Consider the following 19,732-nt stretch of genomic DNA (forward strand, 5'->3'; position numbering starts at 1 on the left):
CACTGTAAGCCAACTGAATGGAACCCCATTTACGGATCAATGGGGAAGGAACTTACTAGAGAATGAGACAGGGCAATCCCCTGTGGTTCAGAGGGTAGACAATGACTTTGGGGAATACAAAAGGAATGAAGAGAGATACCCTTTCTATACGATAGGTAGGAAGTAGTTGGGAAGTGTGATTACATTCGTGAAAACAGGATCTTAATTTAGGCTTGGTTGAAAATGCTGCAAAAAGTATTTGTGGGGAGATAACCTAGCAACCGAACCTTCTGTGTAAAGAAGTTGAAGTTTATTCTCTAGAAAGCATGTTATGATTTTGTTTTATATGTAACCTGTTTCCATTACCCTTACTCACTATCTCTTAAATCTTAATCTTTGATCATAAACTCAAACTTTTCACTATAAATATAACTCAGTCCTGTGCTGTGATACAGGAACTGATCCTGGGTTGAATTATTCAAGCTAGTGGGTACCTTGTTCCCATGAGAACAGCGATCCTGGTATAACTGTGAGTGTTCAGTGGATAAGGGGCTGAGCACTACAGGGGAATGCTTCAAAAGGGATTTGGGGATTGGAGTACACCGACTGTTAAGCTGTAAGATTGTTTAGGTGGCTAATATCCTGGAGGCGTCAGGGAGCTGACACCCAGTTAAGAATAAACAAGTTCTCCTGTCACTGGAGGCAAAGGGGTAACAAGGTGACTCACAGTCCTGGGCACCCTGAGAAAGTGTCAGGGATGCATTAACATTTATAAAACAAATACGTCTAATGCAGAACTCAAGGCAGAAACAATCAACAGCGCTGTTTTTGTAGAGCCACTTTTCAGCATAGAGGCAAACTTTCATGGCTACCAGCTACATTTCATGGTGATTGATAGAGCAGAACCTCTCCATTCACAGTTACTGGGCAGTACGACCAACAAAAACACCCTCTTCAGTGTTATCAGACAGTTACATAGGAATCTTCAGCAGCAAGTTCTCACACTCTGATCTGCTTCCTTTACCATATTGGGCTATCAGCATTGGCTTCCTAAAATTCTGCAGCAGGTTATCTGTCACCTTCCGTGACTCCACAGGTCTCTTCTGGCACTACTGTTATTATGTGTCACTCACTGACTACCCTGCTAGCCTGTTTTTGCTCCTTAACAAATTCAGTGAAAAGGTAACACCTGCAAGTCTCTGGTTAGTTCACTTAGAAAGCATACACTCTGTTTTACCTTTAGTTGTGTTTCTTGTGCGCAGCTGATTATCAGACAACCACCACTAAACCACACTGCGAAAGGAGGGTTTTACTCACAAGTATCAACCATTTTGTTTCCTCTTTACACCGGCCTGGCTACTGCAAAGGCATCCTATGAGCCATGTGGCCATCCTCCCATGACTGGCAGTCATGGGAGCATCTGATTTTGTGTCCCACCTGCGACACTGGTAAACCAGATGGCTGGTCTTGCCAAGGCTGTAGGCATCAGCTGAGCACTGACAAATTCATAGCTGGAAACCAGACCGGCTCACTTGTCTGTTAATATTGTTCAAGAAAGGTGTCAAGACTTGTAAAGATTCTATAAAATGTTTAGATTCTATAAAATGCTTTTAAGTTGCTGCGTGCACTAATCTTGTTTGTAATGCCTGTATCCCATGCTAGAAGGTCATACGTGAGTTTTGCTTTATATTTGTAAAAATGCCTGCTCTGAACTTTCAAACCTAGGCAGGAAGAGAGGTTCCCCGACCCTCAAGAAGGGCTATCAAGACTAAATGGGCCATTGTAGGACAAAAACACTTTGTTGATTGCCCCATCCACCCTTGAAGAAGTTACGTGCAGGAGCCCTTGTCCCAATGGTTTGAACACTGGGGGAAGGGCATATCAAGATGCTCCCAAGAAGAAATGATTCTCTTTGCTGTTTGAACTCACATAGGGCTGGAACCAGGAAACAAAACCAGAGATTCCCCAGATAACCCTAAAAGACATTCAGTGCTGATGGGTTACTACATCTCTGTCACCTTTTGGAATCACAGATTATGCTTACATTGTGGCCTGCTTTAACCTGTAAATAACTCTCTCATTTCTTCAATAAATCCTTAGTTAGTTTACTATAGGATTGGCTATCATTGTTGTCTTTGGTGAGAGATCCTAAAGTACAAACTGATCGGGGTAAGTGACTGGTTTGTTGGGATTGTGAGCAACCTGAATATTTTGTGATCTTTGGTGTAGATCAACCAACTATCACACAGTCCAGCTTTTCTGGATGGCAAGATAGATTGGAATGCCCAAGGGGACTGCCTGTGACGCCATGGTAAGACTGGTACAGGGATCCAGGAGTTCACATTTGTTACTGGTTTTATGAAATTTAGTTAAGGAACACACCACCACACTGGGGTGTCTGCCCTGCTTTTTGACAGTCTTCCCTGAGGCATTCACGGTCATGAGCCACTGCAGACAGCATAACACCTCCCTTCCCACTGAAATCAAACTCAAGCAAGCAAAAGTGTATGAATGAAAATGATCATGATTTAAACTATGCATGTAATCACCCAACTTGTCTCTCTAATATCCTGGGACTGACATGGCTACAACTACACTGCATACAAAATGGAAGATATCGAATTTTGCTGTCTGAAATGGAAACTCCACAACATGAAGAGAAAGGAAGCAAAACTTAACAGCAACACCTACTTCCTGAGCCCATTCAAGAAACAAATCATCATCCCCAGAGATCTCACCAACTGTAACCCTCTGACCACCACATACAACTCCAACAACAGACGTTGGTCCAATAAAAGATATTACCTCACCCACCTCACGATTTAAATGGGAAGAGAACCTATTTTGAGCAAAGGAAAATGCCACAATTGTTTGATTATATCCAGTCACCAAATCAATAAATGGTCAGAGAGTAATTTAAAAAAAATGGCCCTGCTTACATTTCACTTCTGCTTCAAGCTATGCTACTGGGAGTTGGGAGATTAATGTTTAGAAGTAGGCATATTCCATTCTCGTGACTGGACAAAGCCATGACATCTGACTACTACCACTGCTGCTAATTAAATATATTCAAATGTCTCCCTGGAATGTTTCACAGAGTCCTACAGCGTAGTACCCTATCTCAGAACCATCATCATCATCATCATGTTCCTATTACGCCTCTGACGTTTAGGGCAGTGACTAAGCTCCTCCACTCCTGTCTGTTTCTGGCAGGTCTTTCAATGGTTCCCCAACTATGCCCCAACTTTTACAGCTTGGCTTCCACAGCTCTTTGCCATGTTATCTCAGAATGCCTAACTCAAATTGCAGCTCTTTTCCTTCCTCCTTTAATGCCAATCACTTGCTTTTCTGATTTCATAACAAGGGGATCATTCCGAAATCAAAATGAATCCTTTGCTTCTATCTTAGTATCTAATCACTATCACTAATATAGAAAAACCTATCTCTCATGCCAACTGCACAAACACCATCTGCCATTGATTCCTTTTTCAAATATTCTAGTGCTCATTTCAGCTTTCAGCATGGATATTTTTGGTTTTTACTGTTTTGCTGCATGAGACATCAGCTGAAATACGGCATTGGGCTGTCACGGGGTCCACTCCCCACTAGGGGCACCTCCTCCTGGCTGCTCCTTCCTAGGCCAGGAATCCCTTCCGCTGCTCGCTGCACTCCCTCTCTGTCTGTCCCAGGCCCGCTGACAGCAACTCTGGGCCCCAGGGCAGAACAGTCAATGGGTCCCCAAGCATGCACAAGCCGTGCCCACATGGACGCAATCCCTCTGATATTTGGGCAGTGCTGCGCCCGTGCTGGCTGGAGCCCAGTAAGCTGCTGGCTGTGCTGCTGGACGCGCTCTTCCGGCACAGCCGGGGCTTCCACATGCCCGCCCAGTAGGGTTGCCAACTGTCTAATCATGCAAACCCAAAAACCCTTGCCACATCCCTGCCCCGCCCCTTCCCTGAGACAACGCCCCGACCCATCCCTTCTATGAGGTCCTGCTCCCTGCTCACTCCATTCCCGCTCCCTCTCCCACTCACTCTCCCACCCCCTCACTCACTTTCACCAGGCAGGGGCAGGGGGTTGGGGTGCAGAAGTGGGTGCAGGCTCTGGGAGGGAGTTTGGGTGCAGGAGTGGGTGCAGGCTCTGGGAGGGAGTTTGGGTGAGGGAGGGGGTGAGGGGCGCGGGCTCTGGGAGGGAGTTTCGGTGCGGGAGGGGGTGAGGGGTCGGGCTCTGGGAGGGAGTTTGGGTGCAGGAGGAGGTGCGGGGCCCGGGCTCTGGGAGGAGGTGCAGGGCCAGGCTCTGGGAGGGAGTTTGGGTGCGGGAGGGGGTGAGGGGCGCGGGCTCTGGGAGGGAGTTTGGGTGCAGGAGGGGGTGCAGGGCCAGGCTCTGGGAGGGAGTTTGGGTGCGGGAGGGGGTGCGGGGCGCGGGCTCTGGGAGGGAGTCTGGGTGCGGGAGTGGGTGCAGGGTCGGGCTCTGGGAGGGAGTTTGGGTGAGGGAGGGGGTGCGGGCTCGGGCTCTGGGAGGGAGTTTGGGTGCAGGAGGGGGTGCGGGGTGTGGATTCTGGGAGGGAGTTTGGGTGCAGGAGGGGGTGAGAGGTGCGGGCTCTGGGAGGGAGTTTGGGTGCAGGAGGGGGTGAGGGGTCGGGCTCTGGGAGGGAGTTTGGGTGCAGGAGGGGGTGAGAGGTCGGGCTCTGGGAGGGAGTTTGGGTGAGGGAGGGGGTGCGGGCTCGGGCTCTGGGAGGGAGTTTGGGTGGAGGAGGGGGTGCGGGGCACGGGCTCTGGGAGGGAGTTTGGGTGCAGGAGGGGGTGAGGGCTCGGGCTCTGGGCGGGAGTTTGGGTGCAGGAGGGGGTGAGGGGTCGGGCTCTGGGAGGGAGTTTGGGTGAGGGAGGGGGTGCGGGGCTCGGGCTCTGGGAGGGAGTTTGGGTGCAGGAGGGGGTGCGGGGCGCGGGCTCTGGGAGGGAATTTGGGTGCGGGAGGGGGTGCAGGGCCAGGCTCTGGGAGGGAGTTTGGGTGCGGGAGGGGGTGCGGGGCACAGGCTCTGGGAGGGAGTTTGGGTGCGGGAGGGGGTGCGGGGCACAGGCTCTGGGAGGGAGTTTGGGTACGGGAGTGGGTGCGGGCTCTAGGCTGGGGCAGGGGATTGGAGTGCAGGAGGGGGTCATGTGGTCGGTTCTTACCTTGGTGCTGAAAGTGACCGACACACCCCTCTGGCAGTGGCGCCTAGGCAGTTCCCAGCCAATGGAAGCTGCAGAGTCGGCCCTCGGGGAGGGTCAATGCATGGAGACCCCATCTCCAGGGGTTGCAGGGACGTGCCAGCCGCTTCTGGGAGCGGTACAGAGCGAGGGTGGGCGGGAAGCCTGCCTTAGTCCCGCTGCACTGCTGATGGCAACCAGGGGGCCCCTAGGTCCTTTTAATTTGCCCGGGCCCCTGGGCAAATGCCCTCTTTGCCCCCTCTGTCAGCGGGCCTGGTCTCTGCGACTCCGGGTGCTCCTTCTTCATGACTTGCCCCTCCAAACAGGTTGCTATGGGTGTTTGCCCTTCCTGGAGTATCAAAGGCTTCGTCCCTACCAGCAGTCTCAGGCAGTCTTCCCATTTACTGCCCATGGTGCCACTTCCCCGGAGGCTGGTAGGGAAACCCAGGCCCACCCTCTACTCTGGGTTCCAGCTCAGGGACCCTCTCGTTAGCTGCCAATGTCTATTCCATCCCAGGCCTTACCACCTTGTCCCTGATCCTTCCCTAACCTGGTGGCTCTCCCAGGGAAGTAGTCTGCCATCACTCCCTGGGAAAAGGCTTTGTGTTTGGGGGCTCCAGAGACGAAGTAGCCTACAGTTACTCCCTGGGAGGAGGGAGGCAGGCAGGCAAATCCAGAGAGTAACTGTAGGCTGCCTTGTCTCTGTAGCCCCCAAACACACCTTCCTTCTCTCAGGAGTGACTGTAGACTACTTCCTTGCAGCCCCCCTCCGCTATCAGTTTCCTGCCTTTACATACCCATCCCAGCTCATTCCTCCTCAGCTGGGCTCCTTCATTCAGTGAGGGGATTATTCAAGCCAGCTGCTTCCCCTCAACTGTGGGCGGCCTGGTTAGTTGGCCCCCTTCTTAGCCTACATTAACTCTCTCAGGGCCAGTGTGGGGTGAACACCCTATCACAGACTAGTATACACTGTCCTTTCCCATTACTTCCTTACTAGCCACAGACCTCCATAAAAGATGGGCCTCCACTCTTCCTCTATGAGTCCTCACTCTATGGGCTGTGTTTGTTAGTTGTGATTAGTCCGATTAATAGATTTTAAGGCAAGAATGGACCATTAGGATCATCTAAGTCTGACCTACTGAATAACACAGTCCATAGAATTTGTCTCTCCTTGACTTAACCCTCGCGATATGGGCATCTCATGGGGCACAAAGCTTGAGTAAATGTACATTGCCTAAGAGAGTTTCCATGAGGGCAGAGGGAATTGAATCCTCCTCCAGCTTTTTTTTTTTTTTGATGGCTTCTATATCCATTGTCCCTCTCCCATATAAGGAAACCATTGGTCAGTTGATCTGAGCAGTCTACACCCATACCACTGCCCACCGACCTGATATGGTGGAGCCCACTGAATTCCAATGGGCCAACCCTGCCACTACCCAGGGGTGAGTCAGAACGCATGGGCCTAGGGCCTGCAGGGCTCAAAGCAGACACCACTTCCTCCTCTGCATGGCTGCCATCAAGGAGGAATGGAGAACCCTAGCAGGAAGTCCTGCCCTAAGGGGAATGAGCAACAGCCCTCCGAGATTCCCTGATTGGCTGGCACTCCCCATAGAAACCAGGACGCCATTTATGGGAGTTGTCTGAGCAATGCAGACTTCCGGTGTCCTTCTGCTGTAAACCTTGCTTGCTGCTACTTGCCTTGATCCCAGACTCGCAGCTCTTGACAAAGGCTCAGCTCCCAATCCTGATTTTGCAGCAAAGAATCCTGTGGCACCTTATAGACTAACAGACGTTTTGTAGCATGAGCTTTCGTGGGTGAATACCCACTTCTTCGGATGCAATACCCACTTGTATTCACCCACGAAAGCTCATGCTGCAAAACGTCTGTTAGTCTATAAGGTGCCACAGGATTATTTGCTGCTTCTACAGAAACAGACTAACACGGCTACCCCTCTGATACTTGAATCCTGATCTTGGTTTCCTGTTAAGGCCACTGCTGATCCCAGGGAAAGACCCTGGCCCAGACTGACCCCGATTCTCGCCATGTGCTCTCTAGGTGGTAATGATCTCTGCAGCTTTCGACCTGGCCTGGTCCCGGATTGATTTCTGACCTTCAGCCCCATTACTGAGGGGTTCACTCTATGCCCACAGGCTGCATATAGTCCTGTCCCTGCAGGTGTTTTCCAAGCCTACTTACCTCTACACAGTGGAGCCATGCCAATTCTGCAGCATTTTGGACACTGTGTACCTGAGGAAATGGGAGTGGGGGTGGAGAGGGAGCATATTTGACCTCAAGTGTGTATTCCACAAGAAGCATCTATGTCCTACACAGATATGTATTAATAAGCATGTATTTGAAGCAGCCAGTCCCATGGTACTTGGATGGTATGGCAAAGGAGTGGCCCAGATGGAAGCTTGGACTGTACGAGTATAAAAACAAAACCCATGTCTTCATGCAGGGGTGGATAAGACTGGAGCAGGGGTCTGCCAAGTTGTTGTTATTATGCTTGCTTCAGTGGCCAAATCCCCATTTGTACAGCTAAAAAAGCTATTTTTATCCTTGGTAGGGTCCTGGGTATATGATGACCTCAGATTAATTTTGTTTATTAGTTGGCCTTTTAATTAATATGGTTTTACATGGAGTTCTTCACTGAAGCAGCGACCTCTTCTAAAGAACACTGTTCGTTTGAGTGAACATTTCGTATCTTGTAGCAATGGAGCTGATTCTTAAGTGTATACGTGTGGAAAATGAATACCACTCGATTGCCTACTAAATGACACCCTGTGGGAGAAAAACACTATTCTAAACAGAAAATTACTTGTTATGGACTAGGAACTGTGAGAAAATGCCTTTGTTCTTCACAATTCAATTGCCATTATGCTATGTTACCGTCAATGAACCAGCTTTCCTGCTGGTGTAGCTCCACTGACTTAACAGTTACAGATGGGTAAAGACAATACCTCGACCCTACAAGATTAAATTAGCAATACAAGATGCATGCATGGCTCTGCCTCCTTTAGTGAATCCAGACATGATATGCAATTCTGCTGTACAAAATGCACAATACCATAACACTGCAGTATTTAACACAAAGCTTTGTACCACCTACTAATGCAAATAATACAAAGGAAGAAGAAACTCAGTGATCTGTCAGAAGAAATATTCAAATACTGATGTAGAAATTTGCATACATATAAGTCAGTCACTATTATAAGTAACACACTACACAAGTAATACTAGCAACATGAGTATCACATATATGACTTCATATGATATATCTATAGGTGATCATAAATGAGAAACCCATGGATTACCACATCTATCTTCATAGATCCAGTAACCACTCCAAACACACCAAGAAATCTGTTATCTACTGCCAGGCATTCAGATACAACAGAATTTGCTCCAGGGAGAATGTCTGGGATATACACATTAACACACTCAAAACTGCACCAAACAAAGACACTCCACCAGAGAAGTAGATTGCATTATGGAGCAGGCCACCCAAATACCCTAAGAGAACCTGCTTCAGATACCCCTCTAATCACACATCCCTAGTTGTCAACTACCACCCCACACTGGAACCCATATGGGGTATCATCAAACAATTACAACCCATACTTGATGAGCACCATATCCTAAAAAAAATCTTTTCTGAACCCCCACTTCTGGCCTTCAAACAACCTCCCAACCTCTCCAAGCTCATCGTCAGAAGCAAACTCCTCACAGACAAGGACACACCAACTCAAAATAACACCAGACCTGCCAGAACAACAGATGCAAAACCTGCAGACATATCTCCACTGCAGCCTTCAACTGCCTTCAGAGCTGCCTTCAACTACCTGAAGCGGGGGGTTCCAAAGAGAATGGCGCTTGGCTGTTCTCAGTGGTGGCAGAAGACAGCACAAGGAGCAATGGTATCAAGTTGCAATGGGGGAGGTTTAGGCTGTATATTAGGAAAAACTGTTTCACTAGGAGGGTGGTAAAGCACTGGAATGGGTTACTTAGGGAGGTGGTGGAATCTCTTCTCAGAGTGATTGCTGTATATCTGACCTCTCAGTCCTCATCTTCAAAGGAATTCTGTACAGCACTTTCAAAAGATGAGCCTGAGAGTTTAAATTCATTACTCTGCTAGACACCACAAATCATGGACTGAATAGAGACTCTGGATTTATGGCTTATTACAACAGTCTATAACCCACTAACTCCCCCTCCACCCTTTTTGTCCTTTGACTTCAGGTGTGTTAATGGGCCACTCTACCTTGAATGGTCCCTTACAATATGTGCTGACTACTTATGCTAAACAATCTGTTCCACCTGGCATTTTGCGGTGACACTGGTTGTTCTTTTCCCAAACCTGAAGAAGAGCTCTTCTGGCTTGAAAGCCTGTCTTTCTCACCAACAGAAGTTGGTCCAGTAAAAGATATTACCTCACCTTGTCTCTCTTATACTAATACTGTATATCCATTATTCACAGTTGTTCAATGTATAGCTTGTGGACAAATTTAAGCCTATTTTTTTTGCTCACTTTGACTTTTCTAATAGGCCTCAATCCAATTCCCACTGAAGTGAATTTGAATATTTCCATTCACTATTTGTCCTGTGTGGTGTGTGATTGTGCTCTGTCTGTGGGGATGTCATTATTTCTGCTCACTGAAATGCCTTAGACATGAATTAAAAATAGCGAATGAAGACTACTCTTGTTTATACATGAATACCCTTATTTACATGCAAATAGAGATATCTGTAAGAAGTACAGTTATTCTCCATCATTAGTGTGAACAAAAACCCATTTGAACCAATGTTCAAGTCTGTCAGATAAAAAGAATCATGAGCATGGTCAAACTGAGCGCCACTTCAGCACTTGTGAAAGTTCCTAAACACCTCTTAGCAGTAGTCTGCCAGCACTGGTTGTGATAAAACCATAAGAGCAGGCACTTGCACAATTAAGGCAGAAATATACCATTATACATCTCAAACACCCTAAAGTGGGAATCACCTTATCTTTCTCTGCTTTTCTCCCCTCATTGTGCCAAAGCCTTGGCGAGACATTCTTGCTTTATTCATGATTATTTTTCTTGATTAGCATCACAGAGCCTTGAAGTTATTTACAAGTGGGAATGCCTGCCATTTAAATACAGACAAAACATATCAAGGGTTTACTATCTCATATGCTATCTGAGTTAAAGCTGTTCTTGTGCTATTGTATCCATCTCAACATTCAGTATTTTCATTGGCTCATTTTCATGGGTATTTTCATTTCTCAGCAATGTATCCTGCACCCTGCAGGGAACCAGTGTTATAATAAGATGATAAAAATGCAGAAAACCAAAGGAGCCAAGGTAGTACCTCATATTATTGCATTTCAAATGCTTGCACTCTTTCAGCGTCAAAGTCTGCCTTCATCGACGTGAATGGAAATAGCATCTATGTAAATGAGAATAGAATCTGACCCAAGAATCCTGGGATGAGATTTTCAAAAGTGCTCAGCATTTCCCTTCCTCTGCTCCTATTGCAGTAAATAGTAAAACTTTTAGTTTCACTATTGACTTCAAAGGGAGCCAAGTTAGGTGAACACTGAGTGCTGTTGAAAATCTAATATCTAATAGCCAGTTCTGGACCCCAAAAGCCATGGCAATAGTGGTAGATGCTGTAATAAGAACAGGAAACACATGCAACACCATCTTTTGCTTTGAAGCAGTTTGTAATAAGCATAAGAAGTCACAGAAAAACATCTCATCCCTCATTACAACCTTCCTTTAGTCCTCCAAGGACAGGGTAAACACAACCCCCAATTATTTCAGTATTTGCAGTCTCTCATACAGTTTATTTTCTGGGCGGTGACTCACAAACCCAGGTTTGAATTTTATAGCCTCAGAAAAAGCATCCCAAACCAGTAAACAAATCTCTCTCTCTCTTTTCTTTTTGCACTCCTATAATGCCAAATAAAGAAAGAAATAAAAAAATAAGCGGAACAGAATTTCTTTTTTCCAATCTGTCAGATATTTTCTACAGATATGCCAAGATTTAGGCAGGAGAAATGTCACTGCCAACTTTAAAATATGCATACTCTATTACATCAATTGTGGTAGTGAACACTGTGGTTATCATGTAGTGCTCTGGGCCAGATGTAGCTCCCTTGACTTGAAGAGTTCAACCCACTCCCACTGTGGTAATTGGAAAGACCCCAATCAACTTCACTGAGAGTTGGTCAGCCCGCATAAAAATAGGTGTAACATAGGAGTATATTCTCCCATACTCCTGAGTCACTCCTTTAGAGCAGAGCAATAATGCTGATAGTGGGTGACATATTCTGTGCCGAGTCTCTAAGGGTATGTCTACAGGATCGGTGGGCAGAGATCGATCCAGCGGGGATCGATTATCGTGTCTAGTCAGGATGCGATAAATTGACCGCCCAAGCCCTCTCCCGTCGACTCCTGTACTCCAGCGCTGCGAGAGGTGCAAGCAGAGTTGACGGGGGAGCGACAGCAGTCGACTCACCGCGGTGAAGACACCATGGTAAGTCGATCGAAGTAGGTTGACTTCAGCTACATTAATCACGTAGCTGAAGTTGTGTAACTTAGCTCAATCCCCCACCATCCACTCCCCAGTGTAGACCAGGCCTCAGACCAGCAGCATAGAACTCACAGCCCCAGGGGAGGAGAGGATAAGCTTGTTTTAAGCCACATTTGTGCCCTTCTGATCCTGGGTTGCTCCAGGGCCCGGAGAGGCCACTGGTATAATTTAGACAGCCTCAGGGACCTCCCTAAGTTACAGCAGTGTCCTCAGACTTCCCTATGGGCCCCTGAGTTGCTTGGAATCGCCATAGTGCTGCATGCTGCAGACCTGTCCCCAACACATCCCTCTGCCCCCAGCACACACCCCTACACCAGGGTTTGCAAGGAGGGTCCTTATAGATTCATAGATTCTAGGACTGGAAGGGACCTCGAGAGGTCATCGAGTCCAGTCCCCTGCCCTCACGGCAGGACCGAATACTGTCTAGGCCATCCCTGATAGATATTTATCTAACCTACTCTTAAATATCTCCAGAGATGGAGATTCTACAACCTCCCTAGGCAATTTATTCCAGTGCTTAACCACCCTGACAGTAAGGAACTTTTTCCTAATGTCCAACCTCAAAGCAGTCTTGTGTGGTTCTTGCACTGGAGGAATTCTCCTCAAGCCAGAGATGGGGGAGGATCCCTTTACACTGCTCTAGTCCTTTCCTGTAGTGTAAAAGGGGGCTCGAACTTACTGACGCAGGTGTAAGAACGTCTATAACATGGACAAATTCTGCATTTCCCCCTGGTTTTGTTCTTGGAAATGGCTGAACTGTTTTTGGTGAACATTTCCAAAAATAAAAACAAAACAAAAATTCAGCCTGAGGCACAGACCCAGTATTGGACATTTCAGACCAAACAGTTAAAGTTTGTCAGCGTTATAAACAACTGAAAACAGGGTCTTACAATGGGAAGTGTCAGGCAAACTTAACTAGAGGTGGGTCTAGCAGCTCTGCCTATATTAGTCAACTGATTCTATCCAACTAGAGATGGTATAATTGTTCTATGCAATCCTACTCTTTGTTACACCAGGGTGAAACTGTTATAACTTCTTTGGATTTACACTGGTGCAACTAAGAGCAGAATATTGCCCCTACCGAATATAAATATTAGGAGAGATTCTCACTCCATCTCCAGACCTTTATACTGTATAAAAGGGCCAGAGCAAAGTGAAAGAGGGCAGGAACTGGGGGCTTTGATAGGAGCCGGGGACTAAGGGGGCAGGGGTCTGGCGATGGAAGCTGGATAGGAGGGGACAGGGATTGAAAAAAGTTGAGGTCAGAGGAGCAGAACAGTTTTGACCACTAGAAACACTCTGCAGAATCTGGAACTGAATCCAGGACGTCTGGGACTCTGCATTCCTCTGCTGTCAGCAAATTGCTGCGAAATCTACCGGCAAAGTGTGTGTCTCAGCCCTCTACAGTGGATGATCCACATAAAGGATAAAAGCCTACTACTGCTACTAGTTACTCAAGGGTAAAGGACTGTGCTGTGGATCTAAAGAGCCAAACTCTGCTGATGACAATATGGGTCTGTATGATAAGAATTAAAATTAGGAAATTACATCAAAAATTACAGTAAAAGAATGTCAAGGCTGCAAAGTCAAGCACTTAGAAGTTGGGATATACCTGAATTAAAGTTGCCTGTGCAACTTAATTCAGCTCCCGTATGCTTATGCATAATGTCACAGTCTTTTATTACATAGTTACATACTATTTTTTCCTCGGGTTCCCTGCCTCACTCGGTACATAGGACAGACAATGCTCTAGGGATGGATCAGGGCTGTGGGGGAAATGAGGCTGTTGCTCCTGCCTTGTTTCTTCCAGAAGCTGGAAGGGGTGTGGTAAATGAAGCAGGGGACTGCAGGAAGAGAAACGATACTTTCATGGATGAGGAAGATGATTGCCTCCTTGGACAACTTGGTTCTACTCCTGCCTTTGCCACAGACTTCCTTAAATGCTGAGTTTAACCACTCCAGCCAAAAACTTCTACCCTGTTGACCACTAGTTGTTTGTGTATCACACAGGAGCTGAATAAAGGTTGCAACATTCCTAACTTCTGAGTGCTTGACTTTGCCCTCTTAATGGTTTTTTACAATTGTTTTTGGATGTAAGAGAAATTTATGTATACAGTCTTCAGATTTACACCAGTGTGACTCTGGGTAAGCAGACCCTCGACCCAGCAAGATACCAAGTCTCCCCAGTTGATTTCAGTGAGAGTTGATGGCACTCAGCAAGTCAGAGGATTAGGCTTGAAGGAGGCAAAGGCCAATATTTTCAAAATTGGGTTCCTAAAGCTAGGTTCCTAATTCTATAATTAGTCACCTTAATAAGTGACCTAATATTCATAAATGCGGAACACCCAGCAGCCAATGGGAGCAGCTAGTGCTTATCACCTCTGAAAATCAGGCTACTCTAATAGATACCTAACTATGGATTTAGGAGCCTAAACTTAGGCTCCCGTTTTTGCAAAACTTGGCTAATTCCATTATATGTAATGATGGTGCAGTGTGGTATCAAAGTTTTATCCCAATGAGTTTTGCATTGGTACCTTTTTAAGCCATAAATGAGTTATGCAGGTCTTCCAAAGCCAAGGAGATTAGGGTGAAATTCCATATTTGGGGGGAAAGAAGGAAACATTTTTTATACAGTTTTGTTTTGTTTTTTTATTTTGTTTTTTAATGGCAGTTGTTTGAAACTGCTCAATAGTTTGGAATGTTAGAAGTCGTCCTGGAGGAGATGGATTATTGGGCAGGGGCAGGTGAGGCAGTCAAAGAAGCTTGATAAATTGAAGAAGCATGTCATGAATTTAACTTAACACATAGTTCTGCAAGTTAACAGAGAACAATCACCACCACATATGTACAGGACACAGAACGCAGACAATTGGAGTTACAAATTTGGTCGGAAAAAGATCAGGAAATGGAAAAGCTTGGGTATCAAGAACATTAACTCGGCTGCTTTGCACACAGCATATTTCAGTGTGTACATTTAGCACTCTAGCAGTACAATCAAAAGCACAACATGTGCATTGTGGCAGCATTAGTTACTACTGAAAACATAATTAATGCAGTTCCTGATTTCTTTTGAAATTTGCAGCCGCAAAGATGTATTAGCTGTGCAATATAATGTTGCAGTTGTCTGCTGAGCAGCCCAAAGGTTTTAAATTGTACCATTCTATAGATAGGCAACCCTTTAGTGTCACTATGAGTTTGTATAACACAACACAATACTGTGAAGTCGAAACATCCACAGTAAAACAGAAAACCGTACAGAAACTGCTGACTGTATATATTCAAATATGCGACAGTTGTTCTTGTATAACTACTTATATTCTTCCCACAAAAAATGAACATGCAACTGCTGATTGAGAAGTAATGACATATGAAGCATGATGTCTAAAGTTCAACTCTTCTTGAATAATTGGTTCACAATCTTCCTCACTCCCCCTTATTTTTTAAACCAGGAACAATACATTTTCCCCTGCTCATATAACTCATAAATGGCTCTGCAGATTTTCCCCAAAAATTCACCTTTAGCTGAGAATGAAAGTTCTGGCCCTAGAGAAAAAAAAGCTTTGAAAAAGTTATGAGTAAGGAAAAGCATATGGCTATAACGGAAGCTAAGTTGCCAGCATTGTATAGCCATCAAAAGCTAATGCTCACCCATATTTACCATGCAGTGGAAGAGCTGGTGTTAGCATTTCAGGATAGCGCTGTGAGTTAATTTCCCAGTGCTTATGCTCACAAAACATGACTGTCCACCATGATTGCATGGGGCAGGCTTAAGGATTTTGGATTAGTGAGATGATTCTTTGCAATACTCCCCAAACCTAAAGAACTCACCTTACATAAAACGTGTGCATGAGTTTGTGTGTAAGCAGAGCTGAATAAAAAACACAAAAATACTTTTCCTGTGCCATGTAAGACTTATAATGGAATCCTAGTTGCAACTGCAATATTCACTTACAGAAATCGAAGGATGCTTTGGGACACAGCAACCGACAACTCCAACACACAGAGTCAGGACTCCAACCCAAGACAACAACATAATATCAAAACAAGACAACAGCTTAACACTAAGCAAAGATATAGCTTAACCTATTGGTGGAGGTGCTGACTGCACTGATCATTACACAAACTTAACCGGTGGCTCCAGACTCAGTGTACTTTTAATGACCTGTAGCTCAAAAACAGCTTGAAGAATTTTCTTCATTCTTCCCAGAGAAAAAAACTGAGATCCATTCCGTAAAAAATGTGTCTTCTAAACACACAACACAATTCTTAGATAAACTACACAAACTGTAAGCAGGAAAACTATGGCCTCTTAAGCCTTCACTAACTGTGAAATATAGAAGAATAGTCATGTCCCATCCACTGGGGGCAAACACACCCATACACTACAATTATACCCAAAATGTTAAATTGGCTGAAGTAATAACAAACCTGAGGAAGGCAAATAAATATTATACACAAAACAAAGTTCATAGGTTAATTTTCCACTTCTAACTTGAAAACAGTTTGAACAATTTTCTTTAGACTTTGCTGGAAAATTCTCTTGAGCCATCAGGATAGCTGTCTCTCCGTTCTAAGTACTTAATGACTCCTAACGCTATCCCAACAGGGCTAGTAGCTTGTAAAGCCATCAGTTCAAGTGAAAGCATTGCATGTCCAAGAAGCTATTGAGCTGAGTCTTCTGGATTAAGAGCTGGAGGGATAAGAGTGCTGATTGGTTCAAATGAGCAGGACTTGGAATGGGCAGATAGGCCCTCAGGGCCCTTACATAGAAATGAACGATGGGTTCTGTCTAGATCAGAGATTCCCAAACTTTAACAACCCGCAAACCCCTTTCACGAAAATATCAAATCTCGCGAACCCTCTCCTAAAAATGAATATTTCCAGGGATTTTCTCCCTTACTGAGCATAAATTATAGAAGCAGTGATCTTGGAAATAATTTGGGTTTTTTTATGACATGCTTATTACACACTATTTATTATTATTTATCATTTCATTATTATCATTATGTTGCGAAAACAGCAACACTTTTCCAAGATTTCATTTCTGTAGCTCATATCACTTTGATTAAGCCTCTGAAATGTTTCATCAAGGAATACCAGACATGAAACAGCATGAAGGTATTTAAGAAGCCAACTCACATAAAGCGTTCCTCCCACAAGCATTCAGGTCTTGAGCAGTCCAGGCAAACAATGCACAACTACAACAAAGCTTAAACTTGTTCTGCCAGGAAGTCATGGTCACGGGGCCCGGGCTGCCAGCCCCCGTGCCCTGGGTCCCTCGGGATGGCTCTTTCCACCGTTACAGAATTTTTTTCTGAGAACCTCATGATAAATTTTATGAACCCCACTTTGGGAACCACTGGTCTAGATCAGTGGTTCTCAACCAGCTGTTCAGGGGCCAAAGGGGGCCGCGAGCAGGTTTCAGGGGGTCCGCCAAGCAGGGCCAGCATTGAACTTGCTGGGGTCCAGGGCAGAAAGGCAAAGCACCACCGCATGAGGCTGAACCCCAGAACCCCAAGCCCTGCCACCCGGGGCTGAAGCTGAAGCCTGAGCAACTTCATTGGCCCCCTCCTGTGGCATGGGGCCCTGGGCAGTTGCCCTGCTTGCTACCCCCTACCGCTGGTCTTGGCTTTTATACGCAGAAAACCAGTTGTTGTGGCACAAGGGAGCCATGGAGTTGTCATAGGATGTTGGGGGGTCGGGGCTCAGAAAGAAAAAGGTTGAGACTGATGAAGAAGAATCAAGTAGGAAGAAGAGGCAGAAGCATGCGTGACTAAAAAGAGACGAACAGTCACAGTCACGCCACTGATATCAGACGCAGAGACAATGATAACTTTGTGAGGATCCCAGCTAGAGCCTCTTGCCTTTAGGAATGCTTGAGTAACAAGGGCTGTACAAAAGAGGAAAGGGATACAGAGCAAGAGAGAGAGATTTCTCCCTTAGGAGTTAGGTAGTTTCTCTCATTGCTCTTTTGTATGTGCGTATGTGGCAGAGAGGGAGAGAGGAAGGAAGGCTCCCCTTTTTCTGCCCTTCGCTGTTTGCTCCTCTCCCTCATTCTTTCAGATCTGTGTTGTGAAAAAAAAAATACAACTCTTGCCTTTACTTTGGAGTTAATGAGGGGAGAGAGAGCGGGCACAGTGTCTAACTGAGTGTGTGAAGAAGGAGGTATACTGAGGATAGGCTTCATTATATGCTGCTCTCTGAGGCTTTTCGTTACCATAATTTCTCTTTAATGGGTATTGTCCCCTTTCACCTCAGTCACACACTTTATTGCCAGAAAGATATTGTACACTGTTTATCAATAGGGCTGGTCAAAAACATTTCCATCAACACTTCCCCCCCACCCCACTTTGTTTGATTTGGAGGGGAAATGGCTTTTCAACAAAATGGAAATTTTCGCAAGAAAAATTTCCATTTTCACCTGAAAACAAATTTTTTTTAAATCAAATATCCCCCCAAACTTATTTTTTTTGAAGATTTTAAAGATCCCACCACAACTGAAAAATGTAGATGAAAACAAAAAACAATCAATTTATTTTTGTCCAATTTTATTTTTTTTTGCCAGGGGTGGGTGGAAACTTTTTATGACTAGCTGCAGTTCATGAGTAGGCTTCACGAATTTATGATACACACAGACTGGTAGATACAATCTTCATTCTGCTCACCAACGCAGGAAAGAGTGACCATGATGGAAGATTGTAAGGTGATGTGGCTCACAGCGTCAATCCTCAACCAGGGGACACAAACAGGTGCCAGGGAGTCACAACCATTTTGTCCTGCCCACATTTCTGATTGGGAGGGAGAGCACAGTACAGAGAAGGTTGAAAACCACTAGGGTACAGTACCAACAGGATGATGATGGTGTCCTACCCTGCTCATACTTTTATCATGCCCAGATACTGCCATTGCTCTGCTTTCGTAGCTTGGTTGAGAGAAAACTGGCTTTTTATAAAGCCAGACATGATTGAAATGATGCTGATCAGCAGGCGAAAGCGTCCAGAGACATGAAGATGCTGGGGTTGTACCTTCATTGTTCATTGGAGGTGTAGTCACTCACTTTGGTTAAATGGGTGACAGATTGGGGGCTATATCAGATCCACTGCTCCTCAGTAATAGCAGCAACTCATTTGCAGCACCTTTTCCCATCTGTGCCTGTCCACTGGTTGGAGGATTCACCACAGTAATCCATGCCCTTGTGACATCTGGGCTGAATTATAGAGATGTGCTCTACTTGGGTCTATCTTGAAATGGCATCTAGCAGTAGGAAAGATTGCTATAACCTGCCTCCTGATTAGAGTAATCTGTTAACAATATATAGATCACTGGACTGGCCATCCCCCATTTCTGGGTGCAATTTAAGGTGTTAATTACTCTCTATAAATCTCTTAGCCTGGAACTTGATGACCTCAGAAATCACCTCTCTCATCTTCTCTCACAGAAGCTGAAATCTGTTGGGACATTTCGCTCCAGTGGCCAGCGAATGGAGTTGCATCCTGCAGGCTTAGTGGCAGGGCATTCTCAGTGTAGGATCTCGTAGTGCTGGTCAGAACATTTTCAACTAAACGCACTTGCATCTAAATATGCTGTTTTGCTGAAGCCAAAACATTTTTGTGGAGACATATCAACTTCCACAAAGTTTTTGACAGTAAGATTTCTGCATCCAGGTGTTACGCCAACAGACCATCAGCAGGTCTGGGTTAAACCTGGGACTTCTGGAGCTTAGTGTATAAGTCTTTATTGTAGGAGCTAAAAGCCACACAGCCCTTAGCTAAGGCTGTAGCAGACTCATTAATCTATAAGTGGCCTCTGTACCACTAGAGGGCACAGAGCACCACACCCAGGAGGTGCGTGGGTTATACAGGCTTCTCTGCTCACCTCTGACCACAGAGAGAGACATGACTTTGGGTGATCAAAGGAGGCCATTTCACAAAAATGTTTTAAAGATTTTTTTTTCATTCCGATACTTTTACTTTTATTTAGAAGTACAGTG

This window comes from Mauremys mutica, chromosome 6, assembly GCF_020497125.1.
Source record: "Mauremys mutica isolate MM-2020 ecotype Southern chromosome 6, ASM2049712v1, whole genome shotgun sequence".
Classification (NCBI taxonomy): Eukaryota; Metazoa; Chordata; order Testudines; family Geoemydidae; genus Mauremys; species Mauremys mutica.